Source organism: Podarcis vaucheri (genome assembly GCF_965113315.1).
Source record: "Podarcis vaucheri genome assembly, chromosome: 8".
Taxonomy (NCBI): domain Eukaryota; kingdom Metazoa; phylum Chordata; class Lepidosauria; order Squamata; family Lacertidae; genus Podarcis; species Podarcis vaucheri.
The window spans coordinates 42,475,859-42,499,954 of record NC_138766.1 but is presented as its reverse complement, the minus strand read 5'-3'; the positions used below and the strand labels follow the sequence as shown (position 1 = coordinate 42,499,954).

Sequence of the window (24,096 nt, the reverse complement as noted above, 5' to 3'; positions counted from 1 at the left end):
ACCTTGTCAGTTAGGTTACTGCTCTGAAACCTCAAGTGATGGCTGGATGGATCAGAACTGGAGTAGTCAACGTGGCACCCGCCAAATGCTGGACTACAATTCCCATTACTCCCGACGGTTGACTACGCTAGCTGGGGCTGATCAACAGTTGCAGTCGAACAAAATCTGGGGGCACCAGGTTGCCTACCCTTCAACTAGACAATGGTTGGGCAATTTTATCTGAAGCAGACGAAAAGAATTGCCTGACAAAAGTATGGGCTGCGTGTTTCAAAAATGAAATGAATGGTATGTGTCAAAAATGACAAATAAGGTCATTAAAATATATTTTCAGACTGATTAAAATATACTGTTTAATGCACTGTTACTACTTGCCCTCAGGGAATATCTACCAAAAATTTGAACAAGGAGAAATAAGTATCTGGCTTTTAAATCGAAACAGAAGAAAGATGCAAATTATGAATAATTTGTTTCTGCTATAAGTCTTGTTCCCTTGGAGCAGCTGGGCCAAATGTTTGGGTAGCGGTGTGTGTGTGTGTGTGTGTGTGTGTGTGTGTGTAGATTTTGCACCCAGGATCATTCTTTTGTTGAAAGGCACTGACCTTACAACTCTTTCTTATTTTCCCCACTTATCATGTTAGTGAAACCAATCATTTAACTACGTGGAGCATGTTTGGAACACTCAACCGTATCCAAGTCATGTCCAGGTTTTCATCTGAATGGAATCTACAGGTAACAAGCAAAAACCACCTTAATCAGTTATACAGATTTATAATTACATAGTACATAATTATGTTATTATTAACGATTACATTTCTATCCCACCTTTCCTCAAAGAGCTCAAGATGGTGCACAAAGCTCTTCTCCCAATTTTAACACCACAACACCCTTGGGAGGTAGCTAAAGGTGACTGATGGTGACTGACCCAAGATCACCTACTGAGCGGAGGGGAGATTCCAACCCTGGTCTCAGAAGCCTAGGACAATGCTCCAAGCACTATGCCACATTGGCTCTGTAGCAGAGTATGCAGTATTTAGCTTGTAGCATTGTTTCTCTATAGAGGGGCAATCAAAGGAATATGCTCAACCTTTAGTTTTAATCTGATTCCAGTAGACAAATTTCATGCCAAATTATTACATAATTTAGTTCTTTTCAGTCTTGAAATACCGTAAACAGATTTGGAGTCTACAAAGAACAAATATACAGAGTAGAGAGGCATCAGAAAGTTGAGGTTTCCTTCCCAGTTTTGTTTCCTATCAAGCGATCTACTTCTCTTATTTTTTTTACAAGGTGTGGAAAGGTTTCTCTTAAAATGACTTATTGACTGCCGCAGGGAATGCCTGAGGCAGGGAAACATAAATAAGAAAAGAAAAAGAAAGAAAACAAAACAATTACTAAAAGCTTTAGAGCACTTTCAAGCTTATGCAATGGGGGATTTTTTATTTTATTTTTTGCTTGCTCTCTGCAGGTCTTTCTAACACTACCCCGGTAGGCCATTGCATTGCATTTCCACATTTCAGACAGTTCTTCCAGGAAGATATTGACATATGGAATTTTAGAATGGCATTGCAATGAAACACAACTGCCAAAGAATAAAGATCCCAGAAGCTTCCATTCTAGATGGTAAGGGTTGAGTGAAAATCACAGTATTCCGTAGTGTGTATGATATTCAAAGTATAATATGAGTTTGGGGGTCAGTCTGCACAATGCCTTGAGTCCTTTCTAGTTCTTCAGATCCTGTACCCGTGGGGGTAGAATATATAAGAGCAAGTTTGCCAAAGCAGTTCCTTTATTAAGTCAATGACATTGACTAGCTAGTTAAGCACCACAATTAGGATAAACAAATAACTTGCTATGTGCCACAGAACAAATGGATGAGTCTCTCCCACCCTCTTCATTTAGCTGTTATGTAGGAGTTGTGTGAGCCAGAAACAAGGGAGAGAGACATGTCTGCTCTGTGCTGGGCTTTGAGGATCATACAGAAACCAAATGGGGATGCAAGATCTTTGGAGATATTAATGTTGTGAGCCTCTTCATCCTATGGTCAAGTTATATATATGTGTGTGTAAATAAAACCATATATCCTAAATACACCATAATCTCCACTGACCTTCATTCCAAGGAAACTGAACCCTGGGTAAATGCCAGAACCCCTAGATTCTGTCACCGATTGGAGTGAGATTGGGGTGGTGTATACCAATATGTTCTGATTTACAATAAACCATGGACTGGAACAGGAATAGGACTTAACTGTACTACAAATAATGGAGTAGAACAGGGATTTTCATTGGACTCCAACTCCCATAAACCCCAGCCAGCAAAGCCATATCATCAGGGATGATAGAAGCTGTAGTTCAGAAACATCTGAAGAGCTACCGGAACAGAACATGGCTCTGGAACAGTAGAAAGAACAGTGAAATTTGTATGTCATTGAGTTGTGTGCAGCCTTGACTCAGCCTTAGGAAAGTCAGGTTGCTAGTTCACAACAACAACAACAACAACAACAACAACAACAACAACAACAGCAACAGCAGAAAGAACAAATGTAAAACTATTTTTGAATCCAAGAGGAAGGGGACATCTGCCTAGCCAACCAAAGCAGCCAAATCAACCCTAGCGATCAATGGGGTGACAGATGTCACAACAAGATTACCCTCGCATCAAGCTCAAATGGTCTCAACTTCAAGCAAACTGAAGGGAAATGAAATTAATGGACACGGAGCCTCTATTGCAGACCACTGTGTGCCCCTGAAGATTATGAGAAGCAACCTGAGAATTTGATTTAGCTCAAATATTTTTAGATGGTTTGGGGACTACCACATAAGAATGACTACAGGGAAAGCATTATCCCCCAATGAACAAGTCAGCAAATACTGTAACCAGGCTTTCCTCAGGGATTGCTTTCAAGGCCTTGTTATGTTGAAATACCTGTATCAAATGTTCTTGGCTTGCAGTTACAGCATACTCAGGTGCATTTTTTATGTGTCTGATACCACTGGGATGCCAGTAAGTCCTATTTAGAGGAGTTCAAGGACACACATCAGCAGAGTTTTATATATCTTCAGCGTGTCTCTGAATACCAGTTGCTGGGAATCATCGGGGACTTGGGCATGCATCCTTGGCCAGCTTTGTTTTGCAGTGTTGGAAACTTTGTGTGGCAAAGCTCTCATATTCTCTGTTGCCTCTTACCTGGTCTCAGTATATTCTTTTCTAAGCTAAACATCCATTCCTCACTCACTCCGTTCACAGCTGATTCATTGTGTTAAAGACTGGTATACATTTGGGGACAATATTGTAGGAATGTAAATGCAGTATATAAAGAAAAGGTATAGTTATCCTTAGAAGCTTGACTGGAAACATTAAAAGTCTCTTATAAAGAACATATTGCAGCAACAGAAATCATTCACTTTGTAATTTAAGGTTAAATATGATGTTCGTAGGTCAGTTGACCAAAAGGGGTGGTGGAGGAGATGTTGCTAGCAAGCAAGCTGAGTGGCACAATTATTATTTACTAAAATATTTATAGACTGCACTTTTTGTAAAATACAGCAAGCAAAATTACAATGAGATAAATAAAAAAGCATCAGTAGAAACATCAATAAATACTGGTTGCTAAAAGAAATCCACACTGCAAAGTTCTATCTGAATAACACCACTTTTAGGAGACATCTTAAAGAAAGCAGGAACAACTCCTACCCGACCTCTGCTTGGAAGAAGTTTCACAGGGCAGGGCCCTCATTCCTGAAACCTTGGCCCTGGTAAAAACTGACTAAACCTCATGGGCATGAGGAACCACAAGCAGTGCCCCATCAGAGGCTCTCAATGATGGAGGCAGAGCATAAGGAATGAAGCAATCTTTAAGGTACTTCAGGCCCAAGTTCTGCCTCACTGCTGCCTCACAAGAGGCAGCACCCAATGGGCTTCCTATTCATGCCACCACCTCCACCAGCAGCAATGGCGCTGGCCTCTGGAAAGATCTCACCAAAATCTTGCAATATCACAGCAGAAGCTGCTGTTGTTGACGCCAGTTCACGGGCAGTGCCATGCAACCCACTAAGGGAGGCAGTAGCAGTAGCAGCATGGCAGCATGACCACTCAGGCGCATCACCCCACCTCCCGCCATGGCAGTATTCCACCTCATTTTGTTGAATTTATAGATGATACCTGATTTTTTAAAAAAGTGAATGCAAGAGAAGAAAAATGAACACACATCCACTCCATCATACCTTGCTGCATTCTATTCTTATGGGCACTTCCAATTCTCCTTGACCAGCTGATGTCTAATATCAAAGCCAGAATATGAAAAAGATTCCTTCAACCATGGAGAATAATGGGAAATAAATTGGTCAAGTGCTGTTACCATGATAGTTACAATTTTCAGATGATGATGCTTGCCTATCCAGATCATGCAATAAATGGGACATATTGGATATTAAGTCCATATTAACTGTATACACTCTTAGATGTGTATTATAAAATGTAATTTCAGCACAATTCTGTGGAATCTGGCCATTAGAACCAGATTCACGATTGTTCTTTTAGAATGCATGTATGAATACTAATGCAGAATAAAATCTGACTGATGTTTAGACTTCTATGCAGATTGATTTCCCCCCCAAAGCAGTTTTTCTTCTGAAACACAGGAACATAAATGCTTCAGAGCAAATTAAGCTCAGGCTAATGTAACTTAGCTATTGATGTAGCCCTAAGCTGTGACACATTCAGCAGTCCAGTTAGCTTGGGTTGCTATTGTAAGGGTAAAATTATGCATACATTTGAGATCTTGGATGTAAGGGGTGTTAGAGGAGGGATAGTCTGTCCACCTTTGGTTGCCAGCATGCACTCAGCTCTCACCCATGGCTCCTGGCAACTGACTGGCCACACTCTGGGAAATGGCTTTGACTCGCTGGTTAAACCAGGTGGTGGTAGCCAATGGGTCTTAAACCCTCAATGAGTTAGGGACTTGTGGCTTTTGTTTTAGCTGTAAGTTGTTCAGTAAAAATATGGCACATCAATCCTACAAGAAACAGGTTCAAAAGACTGGAAGAACATTGCAGCAATTCTGTCTTCATATGAAAAAAAAAAAAATACTGACCATTTAAGAAACAATTAGACCTTGAGAGAACTTGAATTGCACTTATCTAAAGGAAAAACTATTGATAATATTAACCAGCAGAAAATTAGGCAAGAAGAACAATATTGGCCATAAATATTGGAACCTCAAGCACCTAATAAATATTCCCTTAATATAAAGCGTTTTAATGTCATTTTCACCAATATGTGCACACCTGCATTTTTAATTTTTTTGCCCATTACTTGGCTGGCACAATTTGTAGAAATTCAAATTTCAAAGGATGGCTGCATTTTGGCGCAAACTAAGCAAGTTCTCCTTTAAACGTAAACTGAATTGAATTTGTTCCCTCTCTATAGTGGAGTCCTCTAGTGGTGCAGAAAAAGAAGAGTGTTCAATAGGAGGGATATATAAAGAGGAAAGTGGGGGGACTAGCAAATAGAACTGCAGATACATCTATGGATGGCCAAATGGGTGGGGACAGCCAGATACTGAATGCTGAGAACAGAATGTGCTGGAAAGAAAGAAAGGAAAGCATTTGGAAAAGCTAGTAATAGCCCAGAGGAAGTACATGTTATGGGGCACAGATAGAAGGAGATTAGTTGTTAGGAAAACACTGATGTAATTGAAAGGGGAGAAATGCTTCTCTGTTACAACCTTCTTAATCTAGAAGGACAGACCCTCCAAGCGTCCTTATTTTCCAGGGACAATCCTGGATTTACAGAAGCCATCCCGGTTTCTGATTTGATCCTGGAATGTCCTGCTATTCATTAGGATGTCCATATTTTCATTGGAGAAATGTCAGAGTGTATGGAGTTATTACCCCCGAGCCATCTGAAGGTAACCCTGTATAGGGAATTTCTTTATGTTCAATGTTCTATTGTGTTTTTATATATGTTGTAAGCTAGCCAGGTAAAGGACCCCTGACAGTTAAGTCCAGTCGTGAACGACTCTGGGGTTGTGACACTCATCTCGCTTATTGGCTAAGGGAGCCGACATTTGTCCACAGTTTTTCCAGGTCATGTGGCCAGCATGAGTAAACCGCTTCTGGTGAAACCAGAGCAGTGCACGGAAATGCCGTTTACCTTCCCGCCGGAGCGGTACCTATTTATCTACTTGCACTTGGACATGCTTTCAAACTGCTAGGTTGGCAGGAGCTGGGACCAAGCAACAGGAGCTCACCTCGTCATGGGGATTTGAATTGTGACCTTCCGATTGGCAAGCCCAAGGCTCAGTGGTTTAGACCACAATGCCGCCCGCGTCCCTCTACTATAGAATAGGACGTCCCAATTTTCATCGGATAAAAGTTGGAGGGTATGGAAGGAATGAAATGTGAAATGTGAGCTCAAAGGTGATCTCAGCTGTTCCCCTCCCCAATTTGATCACACCTTTGGACTACATCATGCATCCCCCAAATATGAAGATAATGAAGCCTTGGATTCCCCCCCCCCCCGCCCCGAATATTGGTGAATATTGGTGTCAGTTCAGCAACATAGATAAGGAGATAGGAATCTCTATTTTAGTGCTATCCAGTATATCCTTGCATCATGTTCCTTTAGTTTTCCTAGTGAAGAAAGGTTCAAACGCACAGCCTGCTCTCTGTATACACACTGGCACACGCATTTGCTTGAGCAAATAATTGGCTGAATAGGGACCTCCAGTATTATTCTAAATGTCATAGGCCTTGCGATCTGAAATAAGTGCCGTTAGTCCAAAGAGTTCTTTGCAACGATCAAACAACAAGCCTTTTGGACTGTTGTGAGCAGCCCAAACGTAACACAGGCAGCATATTAGGGTGGTCAAACATCATTGTGCACAGGAAGAGATGATGCAGTCATTTTAAACTGAGTTTTTTGAACTAAATAGCTGATGGCAATGAAGTTGCTCATCTTTTGAAAGCGAGAAGGCGTGTGTATAAATAACACCATATCTTCACCATTTATTATGCCTGTTTGACATATGCACACTGGAAGACTAATTGCACGTTCAACTCCCCTATGGCAACATCTGAAAGTGTTATAAATTAATAACTCACAAATTGTCATACAAATTAAAAGCAATCATACACGTTAGTCTCTTGACTTATAGCTGGACTTTGCAAGCTCTACTCATTGTCAGTTATGATAATCCTCAGTAAGTCTTCCTGTTTAATTACTAACCCTCTTGTATGCATATGATTTAATAATTCATGCAAACTACCATGCTGTTTGCTGTGATAAAATTTTTATCTGTGCACACTGGGAGCAGATGAGGAGAAGTATTCCTGCTCAGTTTATTCTTCCCCAATAGTTCATGACATTTACATCAGTCTCCTGTGATCATTAATATGCCAATCCAACTGCTATTTTCTACCATAGTTTGGATGATTGGCATGCTTTCTATAATAACCTGGTTTTTTTTTTATAATAAACAGCAGCTGACAATAGCTCCATTCATCACCATCCAGTAGGGGAGTCCAACTTACTGGTCAGCTGCTTGGAGTTCTTCTTTGATCATGCTTTATTAGGTGACAAGTGTAGGATTCATCACCAAACCAGAATTATTTGCATACTGATGCTAAATAAGCAGCCTTTATCATAAAAGCACAGGAGGAATACATTAAATGTTAAGTAGAAAACAGGTCCATTCATTCCAAAGTTGGCTTTTGAATGATTCAGCTTTCTTTTGACTAGAGTGCTTGTACCTTGGCCATCTTCATTCCCTGGGTTCAAACATGAATGGTTGGTTGTACCCTCTACCACTTGAGTGATAAGATTGTTTGGAAATGAAATGAGATGTGAATGTCATGTTTACAAAGTTGAACATACTTGCAATGTTGGAATGCAAACCCAAGATCTACCGGGATGAGAGAGTTTGAATGAAATGTATCTTGGGCTTTCCTGGCAGAGCCAGGGCTCAGCCAGTATAAATCAGTCCAACTAAACTGGGGCTCAGCCATCAGAATGTAAAATACAGTGGTACCTCGGGTTAAGTACTTAATTTGTTCCTAAGGTTCATTCTTAACCTGAAACTGTTCTTAACCTGAAGCACCACGTTAGCTAATAGGGCCTCCTGCTGCTGCTGCACTGCCGGAGCACAATTTCTGTTCTTATCCTGAAGCAAAGTTCTTAACCTGAAGCACTATTTCTGGGTTAGCAGAGTCTGTAACCTGAAGTGTATGTAACCTGAAGTGTATGTAACCCGAGGTACCACTGTAGAGGAATTTATGCAGTGCTATTCCCCAAACCCTGTTATGTTGTCTAGGGCCCAATTGTCAACACTCAAATTCATATTCACCTGCTGGCTTCAACCATCAGTAACTCCTCCCAAAGGCCCCTGAAATCGAGGGAACTTGCACCAGCCTGGCTTCCTATATTTATGGTTGCTGGTGGCCCATAAGCCAGATCAGGATCATGAAACCACTAGCCCTCTGCCAAAATCAGAACCCTCTTTTTTCCGACTTTGGAAAAAATGCCCTATTGTGTGGCAGAATTGCAAAAAGGGTTTAGAGGTTCAGGAAACAGGAGGAAGTGCTTGTTCCTCTTCCCTGGACTCTAAGACCTTTTTATGATGGTACAACAAGAGAGGAAGTTACTCTTTTTTGAGGTCAGAAGCTTTCCTGCCATGAGGGGAAAAAACAGACTTGGGAGGGGGAAAACCCTCCTCTGGGGGGTCTCAGGCTTAGATGATGGCTTATCTGGGACTCTTCAGCCCACAACTCACATGCTCAGCTAAATACTCAACTCTTAAGGCAAAGGATCCTGGATTTGCAGATTACAGCAGATTACCACCACACTTTTTGGCTCTTTATTACTTTCCCCTCACCACTGAACCTGAGATAATTCAGGGGCGTGCTATTTTATGACTCACTCAGCACATGCAACCCACTAAGCTGTATTTTGGATGCCCACTTTGAACACTGCAATTACATTTTGCTCAGCCTGAGAAGGCGAGTGCTGCTGCTTTCTCACAGAACCATGATAACTTTGGGAGTGCCAAACATCAATCTGCTATCTCTGTGTTTAAGGGAGAAATAAGACACAAACAAAAAGATAATGCCAACCTAATGGGCAAGTAAAATCTAAGGCCCTGCTTTGCTGAGTCAAATCACCAGGAGTAAAAGCTATTTACGCGTTGCCATGCCACTTCTTCCATAGAAGAGCCCCATCCCTCTAGGATATTACTCCAGATCAGAATACACTAATCTTAATTGCCCATGGATGTTCTTGTACCAAGAGATCACTTTGTTATACGCTTATAAGGTAGCAGATGGTAGATGTAATATATCTCAATGTGCTGAAACTGGAGTTACCGTTCCCTGGCTACATGGCCTTGTTGAATCTTATTTTCTATCATGCATCTCATAATCTGCTGAGGTGTTTGGCTGTTAAAGAGATCCTAATCCACAATTTTTAGCTCTATGTATATGATTGTGGTCCCAAATAATGTCTTTAATTTTTTTTTGGGGGGGGAGGTGGAGGGATGCTTTTCATGTACAAAGTTCACCTGACATATTTAGGATACTTACCTGTTTCTTAAATTGCAATCAGAAGCCATGGTAAGATGAAGGCAGGCTTTTTCAGAGGTGGCACCAGTGTTCTAGAAAGCTCTCTGTAATATGAAAGGCCCCGACAGTAACGGCATTATGCCAGCTCATAAAGACATGCCTGTTTAGGTAAGCATTCCTCTGGCTTTCAACCTCCTGCTGTGTTTTAATTGCTGAGCCTTTTAATGGTTACGCTGTTTTAGTGAGCATTCTGATTGTGGGAACTTATTTCAATGTGTGTTTATATTTTTTGTTATTAGTTTTATATTTGTAAACAGCTTGGAAACCACTTTGGCAATTAAGCGGTATATAAATTAAGTAAACAGTAAGAACACTTATTGAATACTTATATTCAGCTGATTTGTGTCAGCCATGTATCCAAATTGGAGCTACTTAGAAACAAGAGGGAGGTTCGTGCTCAGGAAAACCCCAAGATTCTGGTGGTGGTATCTGCATGATGCTCATGGACCAGATACAAAAAGTGTTTATCTATGTAAGTGTCACCTAGCTTGCACCATAAGCAGTTTTCATGTACCAAATCAAATGCTGAAAGGGCAAATTGCCCTGTCTATGATCACTCTAATCCTGTTAATTATCAACATTCTCTTGCTGATGCGATTTGCATTTAGAAGAAAAATGCTGCAGGTTAGATGCAAAGACACATCTAGCATCATGGCACATTGAACATATCTATTTTGACCCTAATGTGACTAACTCAATGGAACACACATTAAAGTTAGTGATAATGTGGATTTGTTTGAGGGATGTACAAAACAGAAGTACCCTTAGAGCTGAGTGTGGTGTCAGCATGACAGCTTTTATCTGCTAGCTCCTCTTTCCCCATTGGTCATGTCACGCCACGGAGAGATTGTTGTGCTCCACTTACGCTTTCTAAAACTGTTTTTTATATTTGCTCTTATTTACTGCTGTTCTAATTGTTCATCAATTGTTTTATGACTTCAATAGAAGACAGTCAACTGCCGCTTATCCTGGACTCATGGGGTTCGCTTTGTATTTTCTAAAGCCAGCTCTCTCACCAGGTGGTTTCCAGAAGGAAACAGCATTACAATTAAGAGATTCAAATAAAACTTTTGGGGATCACACAGGCAAATTAGGCCAGTAACCTAAGGCTAAATTCTTTCTTAGATTGCCTTGTAATGATCTAGATATGGCTCAATATTAAATTAACAATATGGGTGAAGTAATATATAAGTAAACGGATCAATAAATGCCTAGTCTAAACATAAGTGGACACTGGAGCCTTTTAGTCAGCCAGTTCAATGAATAGCAGTTGTTTCAGAAAGTCAAGATAATGTGAGGAGTGATCATCAGTTCCTCTCATAAATCAGACATCTACAATTTCTGACCCATCAGGTTCTGCAATGCCGAGCCATGAACTGTGGCCTGCCAAATACTTGAATAAAGGCAGTCTGTAATAAAAATCATAATGAGCACCTGGTGTCCCATCCTGCTAGTAGACTGCTTGGTGTGGTCAGCCATTGTGCATGCCTTTTCGCTTGGGCAAACAGTGGAGGCTAGTCCATTAGGGCAAATAGGTCTACCAACCTCAGTCTGCCCTCACCTGCCTACCTTCTTACAACCTGTACGGGTATGTGTGTGTGTGTCACAGCCTTCCTCCTCTTTAGTATCACTATCCCCCCCCCCATAGAACTCAGCAGGGAGGAGACTGCAAACAAAACTAGAATGAGTTGACTCTGCTTGTCATTGTCTCTTGCGCCAGCTGACACTGGCTCTGGCTTTGCCATCTGTTTGGCTATCTGCCTTTCATTCCACCAGTCCCAACAGACACCATCCACCATTGGGCAAAGAAAAACACAAATAATGCCAGTCATTTAACAGCATCTGCTGCCTGTTCCTTTTAGGCCACTGAATAAAATACATTACTTTCCAATGAAGACTTAGTAAATCTACTATTTTTCTCCCTGACATATAACCAACATGTGTAACTCTAATGACTGAAAGGGTTAAGACCATAGAGTAAGCTATCTTGCCAGACATAGCTAGTCACCCCCCTCTAAACACTTTGCTTTCTTTTTCTTTCCAAGCTAACAATTAATTATGTCTAAGCTGGATGCTCCAAGGTTAGACTGTGGACTTTAGCGAGCCATCTTTGTGTTTCTAAACAAATAATTTAGAAACTGTCACCAATTTTTTGAAACTAAGTTGTACTGCCTGTCTTTTCTTGCTGCTGCATGGAAAACACATGACTCTGACCTTTAAAGAGTTTGTTAGTAAACCATATTAAACTTACCAAATGTGTGGTCTCTTTCTATGCTAAGAGGAAGTGGGGAAATTTGGAAGCAACTTAGAAGGCAATATTTTAAAGGTCTAACAGTCTGTATTTCTACACATCACTTTGCTGCATGTTTCAAAGAGTACTTGCTCAAACCTGGATCTAAGTATCCGGAGAATTCTTGTTTTATTCTTTAACCAAATAACAAAACCTATATTTTCATCATGTTCAGCCATTTAAGTGTAATCATGCATATATGAAAGTTTCTCTTTGTTTAGCTTTATTTCTTCCCCATGCTTTCAACAAAGAGACTGTTTGTTATATCTAATCTCAGCCTTTTTAATACAAATAAACCGATTTACAAAAGTTTCTTTGATATACCCCAGGTATAATTTGAACAATGGAAGATAACATTTGACTGCTGCTGATGGGGCTTAGACATAATCAATTATCCTAGTAACAGATTAACAAGCAACAGTTTTTTAAAAGTCTTGTGGCTCTCCAATCATTGGATTTCCTCTCTGTTCTCCATAGCTGTATGCCTTAGGGTTTCTCTCTCTCCATGTATTCTATTTTCCCACTTGCTCTTTTCTATATTACAGTGTCATCGTTTCTCGTTATTACACTATTATACTTCATTACTTTGTCTTTCTCTTTTTAATCCTTCTTATTATATTGTGAAACTACACTTTTACCATGCCGTGTCAAATTCTCTTTTGATACATGCTGCTCTTTTATCACTCTTCCATATTGTGAACCTGAGCTCTGGGTTCCTTTTTATTGTACTTCAACATACTTTCCTCCTTTTTATATCCCAGAATTACAAGCGAAACCCTATGAACTTAATTTGGTGTTGAGTGCCATCTCCCCTTAAATACTTTGCTTTAAAATGTATAATCCAAGAACAAAGGAAGGCTTTCCACCAAAGAAAGAAAAAGCCAGTCATAACAGTAGATTATCACATCATCAGACATTATTTTAGAGAAAGCTGTTACACAAAGGCCAACCTATTGGGTTTCTTTCTTCTCCATGTAGCATATCATCTAGAGGCATTTGTCTTAATGAAGTGGTTCCTTGCAGCTATGGAAACTCTATTGTGGAGCTCCATTGTGCTCCTACAAAACAGATTGTTTCCCTCATTCACTTAAATGGAAAGAACAACCCCATGTGGATATGGGTGGTGTGCTGTTCTCCCCAGTTAAAGTAAATAAGTTAGTATAGTCATTCCTCATTCAGTAGTGCACACAGAGCTCTTGGTTGAGGACACTGGAACCATTTTTTCTTAAATAAGCTGATCATTCAGTTCCAATGAGCAACCAGATCCAAACCAAAGCCAATCATTAAACTTGCTGCAGCTGTAATTAAATAATTAGGAGGTTAAAGGAACATGGTGTGCTAATATATTGTCAGAAAGAGTGGCTTAATCTCAGGACTGGTGCACTGATTCTCAGTGAAGACTCGGGAGGTTTGGGGCTGTTCTGACTGATATTACTTTTGTTATTGTCTACATGCAATAACACACACAAATACATATATAGAGAGAGACATGCTCAAGTGTCATTCGAGCATGCTTCCTTGTAGCTAAGGATGGTGAATAAATTTGATTCAGTTGGCATTTTATGGTTAATCTACCCAATTTACACTTAACGGAACAATACCCGAACTAAAACAGAAAGCCATCTTTCAAAGTTCACATTTTTCTGAATTTTGCAGTGCAACTTTCCAGTCAAGTAATGTGTTGAAAAATACATATACTAGGGTAGAATTTGAATCAAAAAATAATATATCACTGAAAGTAATATGCAAAAATATATAACCTTGTATATTAGGCAAAATTGCATATAAGCATACATCTGGTAGGAGCTAATTGCACTAAAATGCTGGTAAAATCTCATGAGGATTTAAAAAATAAATAAATGCAGATGTGGAAATATGGAGAACTGAAATGAATGTTAAGAAAATGAAAAATTGAGAAAAATAAAAACCAACAGATTCACCATCCTTGCTTGCAGTCATATTCTGGTTTTGCATGTCATTACAAGTGCTTCAAACAGGTAGTTTGTGAAACAATTTGGGTGTTTGGTGGCTCTGATTATGACCTCTTCATAGGTCTATTCAGCCCATGCAATACCACCATGTAGATGGTGGAAAGTGATAGTGTGAATTAGTTCTCAGTTGGTATGTGTTTCTTTAGCATTTCTGCTTCTCTATCTATCTCCCTCGCTCCTTCCATCTGTCTGTTGAGGGAACATAGAAAGGCATGAACATACTTTCTGTGTCCGCACACTTGGAAAATAATTTCAGACAATTATGAAGATGAGGCAGGGGGAGGACCTAAAGGTGGATTGACACTGCCAGATTCGGAACAGGTGTATTTACTAAATCAAACAACTGACATTTCATATTGGAATAGAGAATTAGCGGGCTGGGCTTTTTGACTGCATTCACCTGGGGAAATCAGCATACAGTACATATTCAAACTTTCCAATGTACAGTGGTACCTCAGGTTACAGACACTTCAGGTTACAGACGCTTCAGGTTACAGACTCCACTAACCCAGAAATATTACCTCAGATTAAGAACTTTGTTTCAGGATGCGAACAGAAATTGCATGGTGGCGGCACGGCGGCAGTGGGAGACCCCATTAGCTAAAGTGATACCTCAGGTTAAGAACAGATTCAGGTTAAAAAAGGACCTCCAGAACGAATTAAGTTCTTAAACCAAGGTACCACTGTATATGGCCAGAACACTATAATACATCTTTTTCAGCACACCCATCTTCTTTGTTAGTTATCTGGTCTTTGATTTTTGGTCTGAAAGTCATTTTATTTGTGTTCAAAGAAATGGGGGGGGGGAGAAATTACTTTGAATAATCTTCTCTCTTATACAGCAGTGATGTGTTGATTGCAATACACATATCTAATAATAGACATGTACCTAGCAAGCCATTCTTAAGCAGTTCTGAAAATAGGAGCAGTGTGCACATCTGGAAAAGAAACCTGTCTTCAGCCTCAAGTCCTCATACAAACATGAACAATTATGGTCATCACCCTAATTCTGGTGTCTAAAATTGAAAGGGTAATTTTGAAAAAGCAGTTCTGTGGATGAATATGGGCTTTGATGGTGTTTCTGGCACTCTCCAAGTTGTTCATTGATATGTTTGATCTTCTTTCTGGGCACAAAAACAAGAATGAAATTGAGCTTAATGGTTGGCAATTGAGCAATTTAATATTTCTGAAACATCTGACCTGTGAATATCTCCCTTTTGGGCCCTATTCCATTTTAAAATAATTTTAATGTCTATTTTTTGCAATCACCACTACAATGCTTAGTGATACTACAAATCTATACATTTGTCAGAGTGTTCATCAATCACCAGGGTCCATACATTTTTTGAGATAAAAGTCCTTTCAGGAAAAATGCATGATATTAACCTGGCATGAAAATTGCTTTGTACAGATTTCTCATGAAACTGGGTGGTGTTTTTTTAAAGCTGTGCTTGAAGAAAACTTTGGTTTTAAATAGTTAGTCGATCCATGTGCTGTACATCTCATTCTGAAATTAGGCAGATCTCTTGCTTTTAAGTAGGGTCAGATAGAGTATTCCTATTAAGAAAAGGAGTAAGGGTTGAGGAGTATGGCAGATAGCCATGAACCAATTTAACTACCATAGTAGCATTTATGTTGTCTTACACTGGCAACAAGTTCAATTGAACTAGCATCTCAGTTCTATCGAATACTGTTATCTTCTACAGAAAATGAGTAGTAGTCAAAGAAAATACACAACATATGCCTAGAAGTGAAATACAGTTCATTCTTGTGTATCATAAAATGTCTAAATATCTCTTCTGTCTGTCCCACATTTCTCCTCTGGATTCTGAATCATGGAGCTATTCCAACTGCAGAGGGAAACTACAGATGTCTAGGCCGCTGGAATCTTTGAATGTGAACAGTCATTGATCCCTTATGATCATAAACATGCATCTGCTTATAGTAGAGAATCTGATTTGCCTGCATAAGGTGTCAGATTCAAAACCTGGCACCTCCAGGTAGAGCGAATCCTGTCCACTGTCTGAAAGCCTGGAGAGAAATCACCCTGGAGAGAAATCACCAGTCAGTTTAATAATCTTGACACAATAGATTAAACTCAGCTAGTTGGACGAGTGTTTGCAATGGGTATGATTGCAGGTTCCTATGTTCCTATACATAATAATAAATCTACAGTTGTGATGCAGCAGTCAGGCAGATTGTTGGCATCCGTCTGTCTAGAAAAAATGGAAGAGTGTGACTTTGAGGGTAAAATCAAACCATTGAAGAGTTAGACATATCACCACACAGAAGTTCTTTTCAAAGCCACCATGTAGGGGTATACAATTTGTATTGGTTCATAAGTTTTGGAAGTCAGTACAAATTGGCTGAGATTCTTTCCAGAGATTTTTTACCACTTCCCATTGACCCATCCATAAAATCTTCATCCAACGTCCCATCCCCCAGGTCCCGGGTTTGTCAGTCCATTTGTCCCATTAAACTGGCACATTAACCTGGTGATCTAATCTCCGAGGCTCTTAAATCTCTTCCACGTCCCTTCCACTGTTTTTCTTCATGTTTTCTTTTCACTCGTGTGATCTCCAATTTGATAATGCTTTTGCCTCCTTCCAACCAAAAGGTCCCTTTTCCAGTCCAAACTGAGCTCCATGTAATACTTAGAAGCATGTTTCAAAGCCCCTCCAGACTTTGGAATCCCCATATCTCCAAGCCTCTCACAGTCCACTACCAGACTCGGAAAGTCCATATGTCCCTGCTCAGGCGGGTCAATCCAACCCCCCATTTCCAGTCCAATCCAAACTTCTTCTTTCAGAGTCTGATTTTTTCGAAAGCCAGTTGCCAATTCCAAAAATTCATGTTCCTTCAGGGCCGCAACCTCCGTCTGTGGCTCCATTTCTGATTCCCAAAGTTCAGCAGAATCCTCTTCTTTCTTCTGTTCTAACAAGGCACAATCTTGGTATAAATCCTGGGTAAACTGCATACTTTTTTCTACTGCCTGTCCAAGATTTCCCACAGTCTGCTTAAGATTCCCAACCAAGTCAGTCATCAAATTCATTCCCTCATGAAATTCTTCCAGTAGAGCATTTGTTTTGAGAAAAGCGCACAACAACATTTCTGAGTACATTGTCCTTCAAGGTCACCATTCAATTCCCACAGGTTATACTGCAATGGCTGGAAAATCCCTAGTTACAGTTTCACTATCTCCCCCTAGAGGGAAAACTTCTGTTACAAATCCAGTCCCAAAGTTTCTTTTACTTTTAGATACTTTGTCAATCGTTGTTAGTTTTAAGTTGCAAAAAGAAACAGTGGAATCACAGCTTTTTTCCCTTCTTTTAACTAAGGCGCTAAGGGTGCCCACCGAGTCCCAGGGTCACAGGCTTCATCCGCCTGTGATTTCTAAAGGGTCCCCGCTTCGCCGTAGCGGGAAAGACCTGTTTCACGCGGAGCTTGTCCCTCCGTTTCAGAGGGAGTCCGCCATTGCCGGTGGCTGCACCCCGGAAGTCCTGAATAAGCAATAGTTTGGGCTTGTGTCCGATCACCTTTTGTGAGCTGCAGCTCCGGCCCAGGAATGATCTGAACTCAGAATGAGGACGGTCTCTATGATGGACTGTCCCAGGAGTATAGGGAGCTGAAGGTGCTGTTTATAAATTTGACAAACTTGTTTCTCTGTAAGCACGTTGTCAAAATGATGTTTCACTTCCATAATGAATATTTAGCACTTTGTTTCTTGGTGCAATTCCTCTGGATGAAATTCTCAATGTAGCATCATTCAGTTTCAACCAATTCTTTTGGTTTTGCTGTTGTAAACCATAAATATTATCTCTTTTTTACTTGTGGTAGTCTACCATCCCATCACTTCTTATGCCCTCATCACAGAAGACCAGAAACCAAGATGGCAGCATTGCATAAGATTCTCCGTTAGCTTTTGGGCATGTAGGCAGCTTAAAAGCCAAGTATTGGATGCTACACAGACATAGAATTGATAGAAGTAAACATCTTTGCTACTGATCTTATGTGAAGTATTTATTGGGGGGTTATTATGGTAAGTTGACTGATGAACTAATTTTCAACCTCTAGCAGGCTCAGTGCAGGTAGGATGGAATCATGTGAAAGGCATTCTTCCAGATCTCACTTGACATGGAGCATCCAACACTGAAGGTTTTTTTTAGCTTGTTGGTAATATGTTCATTGAATATTTTGTCCACTTACTCCCACATTGCTTCATTTCTTCATTCCTGGGAGTGGACAATATACTATTACTACTAATCCTACTAAATGTATTTTTATCAATTTTTTTCTCAGGTTTGGATTCAACATTTTAAAAACAACATTATAAAATACAAAGCAATAAAAACAGTTAAAAACTAATTAAAAGCCACCAAAATGCATTTGGAACCAGCAACTGAAATTAGCTAGCCCTCACAACAACCCAGTGATTGGCATTTTAGTATCCTAAAATAATTGATATATATTGATTTCTACAATGAATCTGATATAAGATTGTCTAGGAAGGTAAAATTAAAGTCATGAAATCTTTGACAATATAAACATTTTTTTATACAGAATGAGCTCAAAAGTTTTGTAATTGCCAGGCTCCTTTTCTATGCAAATATGTAATACACCAAGGAGTACATTTGATATACTTGTCTGTAATTTTCTCCCAACTTGCAGAAATCACATATTTTTTTCCAGCAATTATGTAAAAAGAAAAGAAAGGGAAACATTACCTATGAGAATTTAGTGGATAATTGCTAATTTAATTTGTGTGATGCTATGAACCCAAATGTTGAAGAATTCTTGGCTCATATGGGAAAAATATATTTTAATACAGATAATAGCCATCATTGACGGCAACTGAATTCATAACGTCTAATACATCTTGTCACAGTGGATGGCAAATTCTACTGAAATTGACTAATGAGACCATTGTTTTCAGTCTAGATTTCTTACCTAAGTGTGTAATTGCAGCTGACAAAAAAATCTTAAAACACTTTCAGCACAGGTGTCAAGGCAATTTCCATGCCATTTATTCGCAACAGGTCTCTCTTGCAGGAGTGAAGGGGGAACTCTGTATTTAAAATGAGCACTAACTAAAATCTATAACTTTGTCGGAAAGTTAAAGTTTAATATTTTCAGTTAATGAACTGAAAACAGTTTAGAATGAGCTCAATTGACAGAGACATATTTTTCCAATTAACAAATGTATTACAGGTAGAAGTGATTTGTCAGCTTGCTTCACAATATGCCTTCAAGCTAATGACACACTTTAATATAGCATGCTATGTGCTCGGTAAATGATTGGGGAGAACCCATCAAATATGTGGAACCTTAAGAAGAAGAAAGATCATCCCAAATCATTTAAAGAAATGTTCCCTATACCTTTTTTCCAGAAAAGAATGAGAGGGAATAAAATAAATCCATAATTTTTATGCTTGTCTACTCCACATATAGTGTAACCTGTGTGTGAACTTTGTAGAAGCAAACAAGGATGAATAGTCAATAAACAGGTTGCCTGGAAGAGTCCAATATGTGTGGATAAGTGTAAGTCAGCTCACCCTAAACACAGTTTTCAGGTGTTTCCTCCATACACAATCCCATACCAAAACACACTTCCATGGCCAAAACCACATAGAAATGGAGTCAGACAATGTATACTCTGGAAACAGCTGGAGCTGAATTACCTACCCACACTCAAGCAGTTGGCTCGGAGGTGTTGTTCCTGAGTTACATCATTCATGTACTATGTTATCTTTATCTGTATCTACCTACGTATCTCTATCTTATTCTCACTGCTAGTTAGCACTAATTTAGCAGTATCAACCAAATGCATCAAAGTGGTTCTTAAACTACTTTGAATATTTTCAGGAAATAAAAATATTTTATTAATATTTGGATAACTTACCAAATGGATATTATCTATTTCTAATGGAAATAGAAGAAAATGAATGGTGTGCATGCTGCAAAACATCTTATTTCATTTGTCTATATGTGAATGGCAACTAATTAAAGTGTGTTAGAGTTCAGTGGAATGTGAACCAAATATTAAGAAACCTCAGGCTTCTAAACTGGATCTTCTAGGGATATGTTAATTCTCTCCTCTTTAGTCCCTTGCTCCAACATCATTATGTCCACATCATAATTTATGATATTTTATAATTTATAAATCTGTAAAACCTGGAAAAATGTATAATTTATCCTTCAGATCAGAGCTGTGTATGTAAACTCAAGAGATCTATGATGTATCCTTCAAATATTTTATATTTTCCTGAATATCTAATTTTGAAATAGCATTGTGCACTGAACACAAGACTGGGTTCAGTCCATGCTTCAGTGCTTCAGGAAGTGGGTCAATTTGGCTCAGACTGTTTCAGAGGGCAGATGTACTACTTCAGGTTCAAATAAGAATTATGCCTTTAAAAAAACCAAAAACTTTGTGTCTTCCTATTTATCATGGGGGAACCATTTGTTCCCTAGCAAATGACATGCAAACAGAGGCATATGGTCTCCAAAACCTGGAGGTTGCACATAAACCTCATTATGTGTAGGACTTTAGGAACAGAGGGTTTTGTCGTATACCAAGTCAGGCAAATAGGTCATCTAGCTCAGTGCTGTCTTGTGCTGACTGGTAGTGACTTTCCTGGCTTTCAGACTGGGAACATTCCCTGTCCTACCTGGATATGTTGTGGGTTCAACCTTGGACTTACTGCATGCAAAGCTACTGACCCATGGACCTTACCCCAAAGGAACCAAATCTGCTGGCACCCAGTATAAGGCAAATCTGTTCTGAATCTTATGCTGTAGTGTCAAGTCAAAGTTCAATGGCATTAGAGCATCAGAGTTTTTCTACCTTTTCTTAAGAGGGCTAAGGGACGTGGGTGGCGCTGTGGGTTAAACCACAGAGTCTGGCATTTGCTGATCAGAAGGTCGGCGGTTCGAACCCCCACGATGGGGTGAGCTCCCGTTGCTTGGTCCCAGCTCCTGACAACCTAGCAGTTCAATAGCACGTCAAAGTGCAAGTAGATAAATAGGTACCGCTCCGGCGGGAAGGCAAACAGCGTTTCCGTGTGCTGCTCTGGTTCGCCAGAAGCGGCTTAGTCATGCTGGCCACATGACCCGGAAGCTGTCTGCAGACAAACGCTGGCTCCCTCAGCCTATAGAGCGGGATGAGCGTGCAACCCCAGAGTCGGTCACGACTGGACCTAATGGTCAGGGGTCCTTTACCTTTACCTTTTAAGAGGGCAAAGAAGAAGGCACTATCGCCCGGCCAACCTACCCCTACATTTAAAAATCCCATTGTGCAAGACTCTTGCATTACACTGCAATGGTTTCTCGATCCTAATGCATGAAGAAAGGGGTCGTTGTCCCAGCACTAAAAACTTTGAACCCTTCATAGACATTTTCTACAGCACACTTTAGAGAGTAGCAGGCATATTGACATTTTTTACCGGTACTTGGAACAGCTGACCTTCTAACAGTGCAAGGTTTGCATAAATTAAAACAGGCTTCTTCTTTATAAAAATGAGCAAATCTATGGAAATTAAGTCCAGTATCATGCTTGATAATTTGCACAGTAAAGCACTTGGCGTCAATCATTTTAAATTATGTTTGATCTGCCTACAGTACATGAACCTTGGAGGAATATCATTCACAGGACACTGGAATTCGATTGCCAAAACATTTGTGCTCTAAAATATTGAAATCAGTGTCAACGACTAATATGAATTCACAAAAATGCCAGAAACCTTAGATACAGTTTTAAATTATCTAAATTTTGCTCTGTACGGGTTAATGTGTTAACCTTGAAATGATAGTTTGGTTTTATTGGCAGAAATACAGAGATTCTCATTCTTAATGCTTTGCTTTTGAACTTTTGAATTACTCACTTCCAGTCCTCTGAATAGTTTGTAGTACAAGGATTAATGAGGGCAGACCTGATAACTTTAGGTCAACTTTTTTATTTGATCAATGAGTCCCAGAGTCAAATACTATCCACCCAGTAATTTCTTAGTGTACACCCATCCCATTTAATGTTATGGAGCTGTACAAAAAAACCTAAGTTGCTCCTTGAAATAAGCATTATTTGTGAGTTCCTGTTCATCCTTTTTCACTCCTATTTTTGACGTTACTTTCCTAAGTTATGGTTCTGCTTTAGCCCACAGCACTGTAATTACTTGCTGGAAAGAGACAGCAAGCCAAGGACAATGTAGTGCTTAAACTGATTGGCTGCATTTGGATGTTCATCCATGTCTTCATAAACCATGGTTTATAAAGTTCATTCATGGTTCATAAACCATGGTTTATGAAGCCATTAGCAAGTGTCATAGCTTCATGCTCCTTCCCTCCTCCCATCACACACAGACTTTGGCATAAATATCTTTGTTTGCATTAAGCCAGCATCCCCTGTTATGTCTCAGCCAAGGGACCAATTGGTTTAAGAAACCAGGATAATAAGTCAGGACCAAGCTTATTATTCTGGTTAGTTAACTGATATTAAATCTGATTTCCCTAGTTCAGAAGTTACAGGTAATTCTGGCTTAATATATGCCAGAATTTCTGTGCCAGACTTGGCATGTGATAAGTTGAAGGGAGGAGTCTGGAGGAGCATGTGGCTGTGATGCTCTTTCAGTGCTTCATGAACAGACCTCTGATTCCAGACACAGTCATTGCCCGCTAAAACCTTAAGCAAGCAGGATTGCTAATTCTATTAAATTCTATTAAATTATTATTTATTAAATTTATTAAATTTCTATAAACCCCTTCATCTGACAATCACAGTGCTGTTTACAATATAAAAACATAGTAAGTAATAAGCAAAAACAATCCCCCCCACACACATTCAAAAGGCCATAAATTGGTTAATTAGCCAAAGGCCTGGGAGAAAATGAATGTTCTTGCCTTGCACCTAAACATGTAATGAGGGCGCCTCACCACCTTATTTTTCAACTAAAAAAATCTCAGATATTGTAAAAGGTCCTCTCAGGGGAGGTGTCCAAGTCCCTTGATCATTTTGGTTGCTCTTTTATGCACTTTTCCCAGCCTTCCATATTCTCCTTGCGATCCAGAGACTCATTTACCATATTGTCCTCAGAATAATTTACTATACCCCCCCATATACATGTAAATGAGGGCAGGATTCTTCCTCATCTGCAGAAACAAACTCAGATGGCCCCTGACACCAATATGTTTTTAAACCTTGCCTGAGCAGTGTCTACTAAAGGCTGTCAGGACAGAATCCCATAGTGTTGTGGAAGGGAGCTGGAAGCAAACCCCTTTCTCCGATCAGCATTTTTCAAAGATAATTTATGTCAGCCTGATTCCCAAAGATTGGCTCCGAGATTGCACATATTTGTCTGGTTATTTCTTCAAGTTCCTGTCAGAAAATTGCATGGCTCCTCAGTTCTTCGTCTTCTTTCTTTCTTTTTTTTTTCTTTTCAAAGAGAGGAGGACTGGGCTGCTTCTCTATCAAATTAATTGAAGTCTCCCCCCATCAATGTACTTTCATGTCTGCCAGTTTCCCAAAGGCGGTCTCGTCTGTCACATAATGACTCTGCTGCTGTTCCTCAATTGACCTGATTCAGGCACTTGGAAGGAGCGGGGAGCGGGGAGCGGGGAGGGGGGAAGCACTCCTGTGCAATGAAATGGAGTCCAAGGTGTACCAAAGACATCTTGATAAATTCGTTTAATACATGTGACAGAAGAGACAACATATAGTAATGCAAAATGCATTGATGGGATCAAGCTGCTTTGTAACATATTTATCAAGGAAGAAGAGGCTTAAATATGGGAGAGAGTAATGTCTGTATGCATATAGGACATATATATATAAGCTCCATTTGGAAGGAGTGGGGAGATATTGCTGACTTTGAGATAAGTACTGGATATAGGCTAATTTGGGAAACTGGAATATCAGCTTTGTTGAAACCTGACATAGACCACAAGGGAATAGCTGAAGGATACTTTGGCGTGAGTAGAAATTTTAACCGATCTAATCCAGACACTGAAAGGGATTAGTTTCTCAAAGTAACATATAATTTTTGCCTTGCTAATGTGCAATTCATTGACAACCAAGTTAGCAAATGGCTACCCTCATGAACAGTTTTTGAACTGTCATTTGTCTGCTTCCCGAGAAGCACATTGTTATTAAATATCCCCAATTGCAATAGAATTGTCAGCTATTTTTTCAATATGGTATGAAAAAGACTGA

At 39.7% G+C, this 24,096-nt stretch overlaps 1 long non-coding RNA gene across 1 annotated transcript in view; it reads left to right on the top strand.

Annotated features, from left to right (window-relative positions):
- Positions 1–612: 612 nt before the first annotated feature.
- LOC309539224 overlaps positions 613–24,096 on the top strand; it is a 35,267-nt gene continuing 11,783 nt past the window's right edge. Inside the window, exons 1-2 of the long non-coding RNA XR_014222777.1 lie at positions 613–729; positions 1,466–1,620. This is a non-coding gene — a long non-coding RNA (uncharacterized lncRNA). The remainder of the gene's footprint in view (positions 730–1,465; positions 1,621–24,096) is intronic.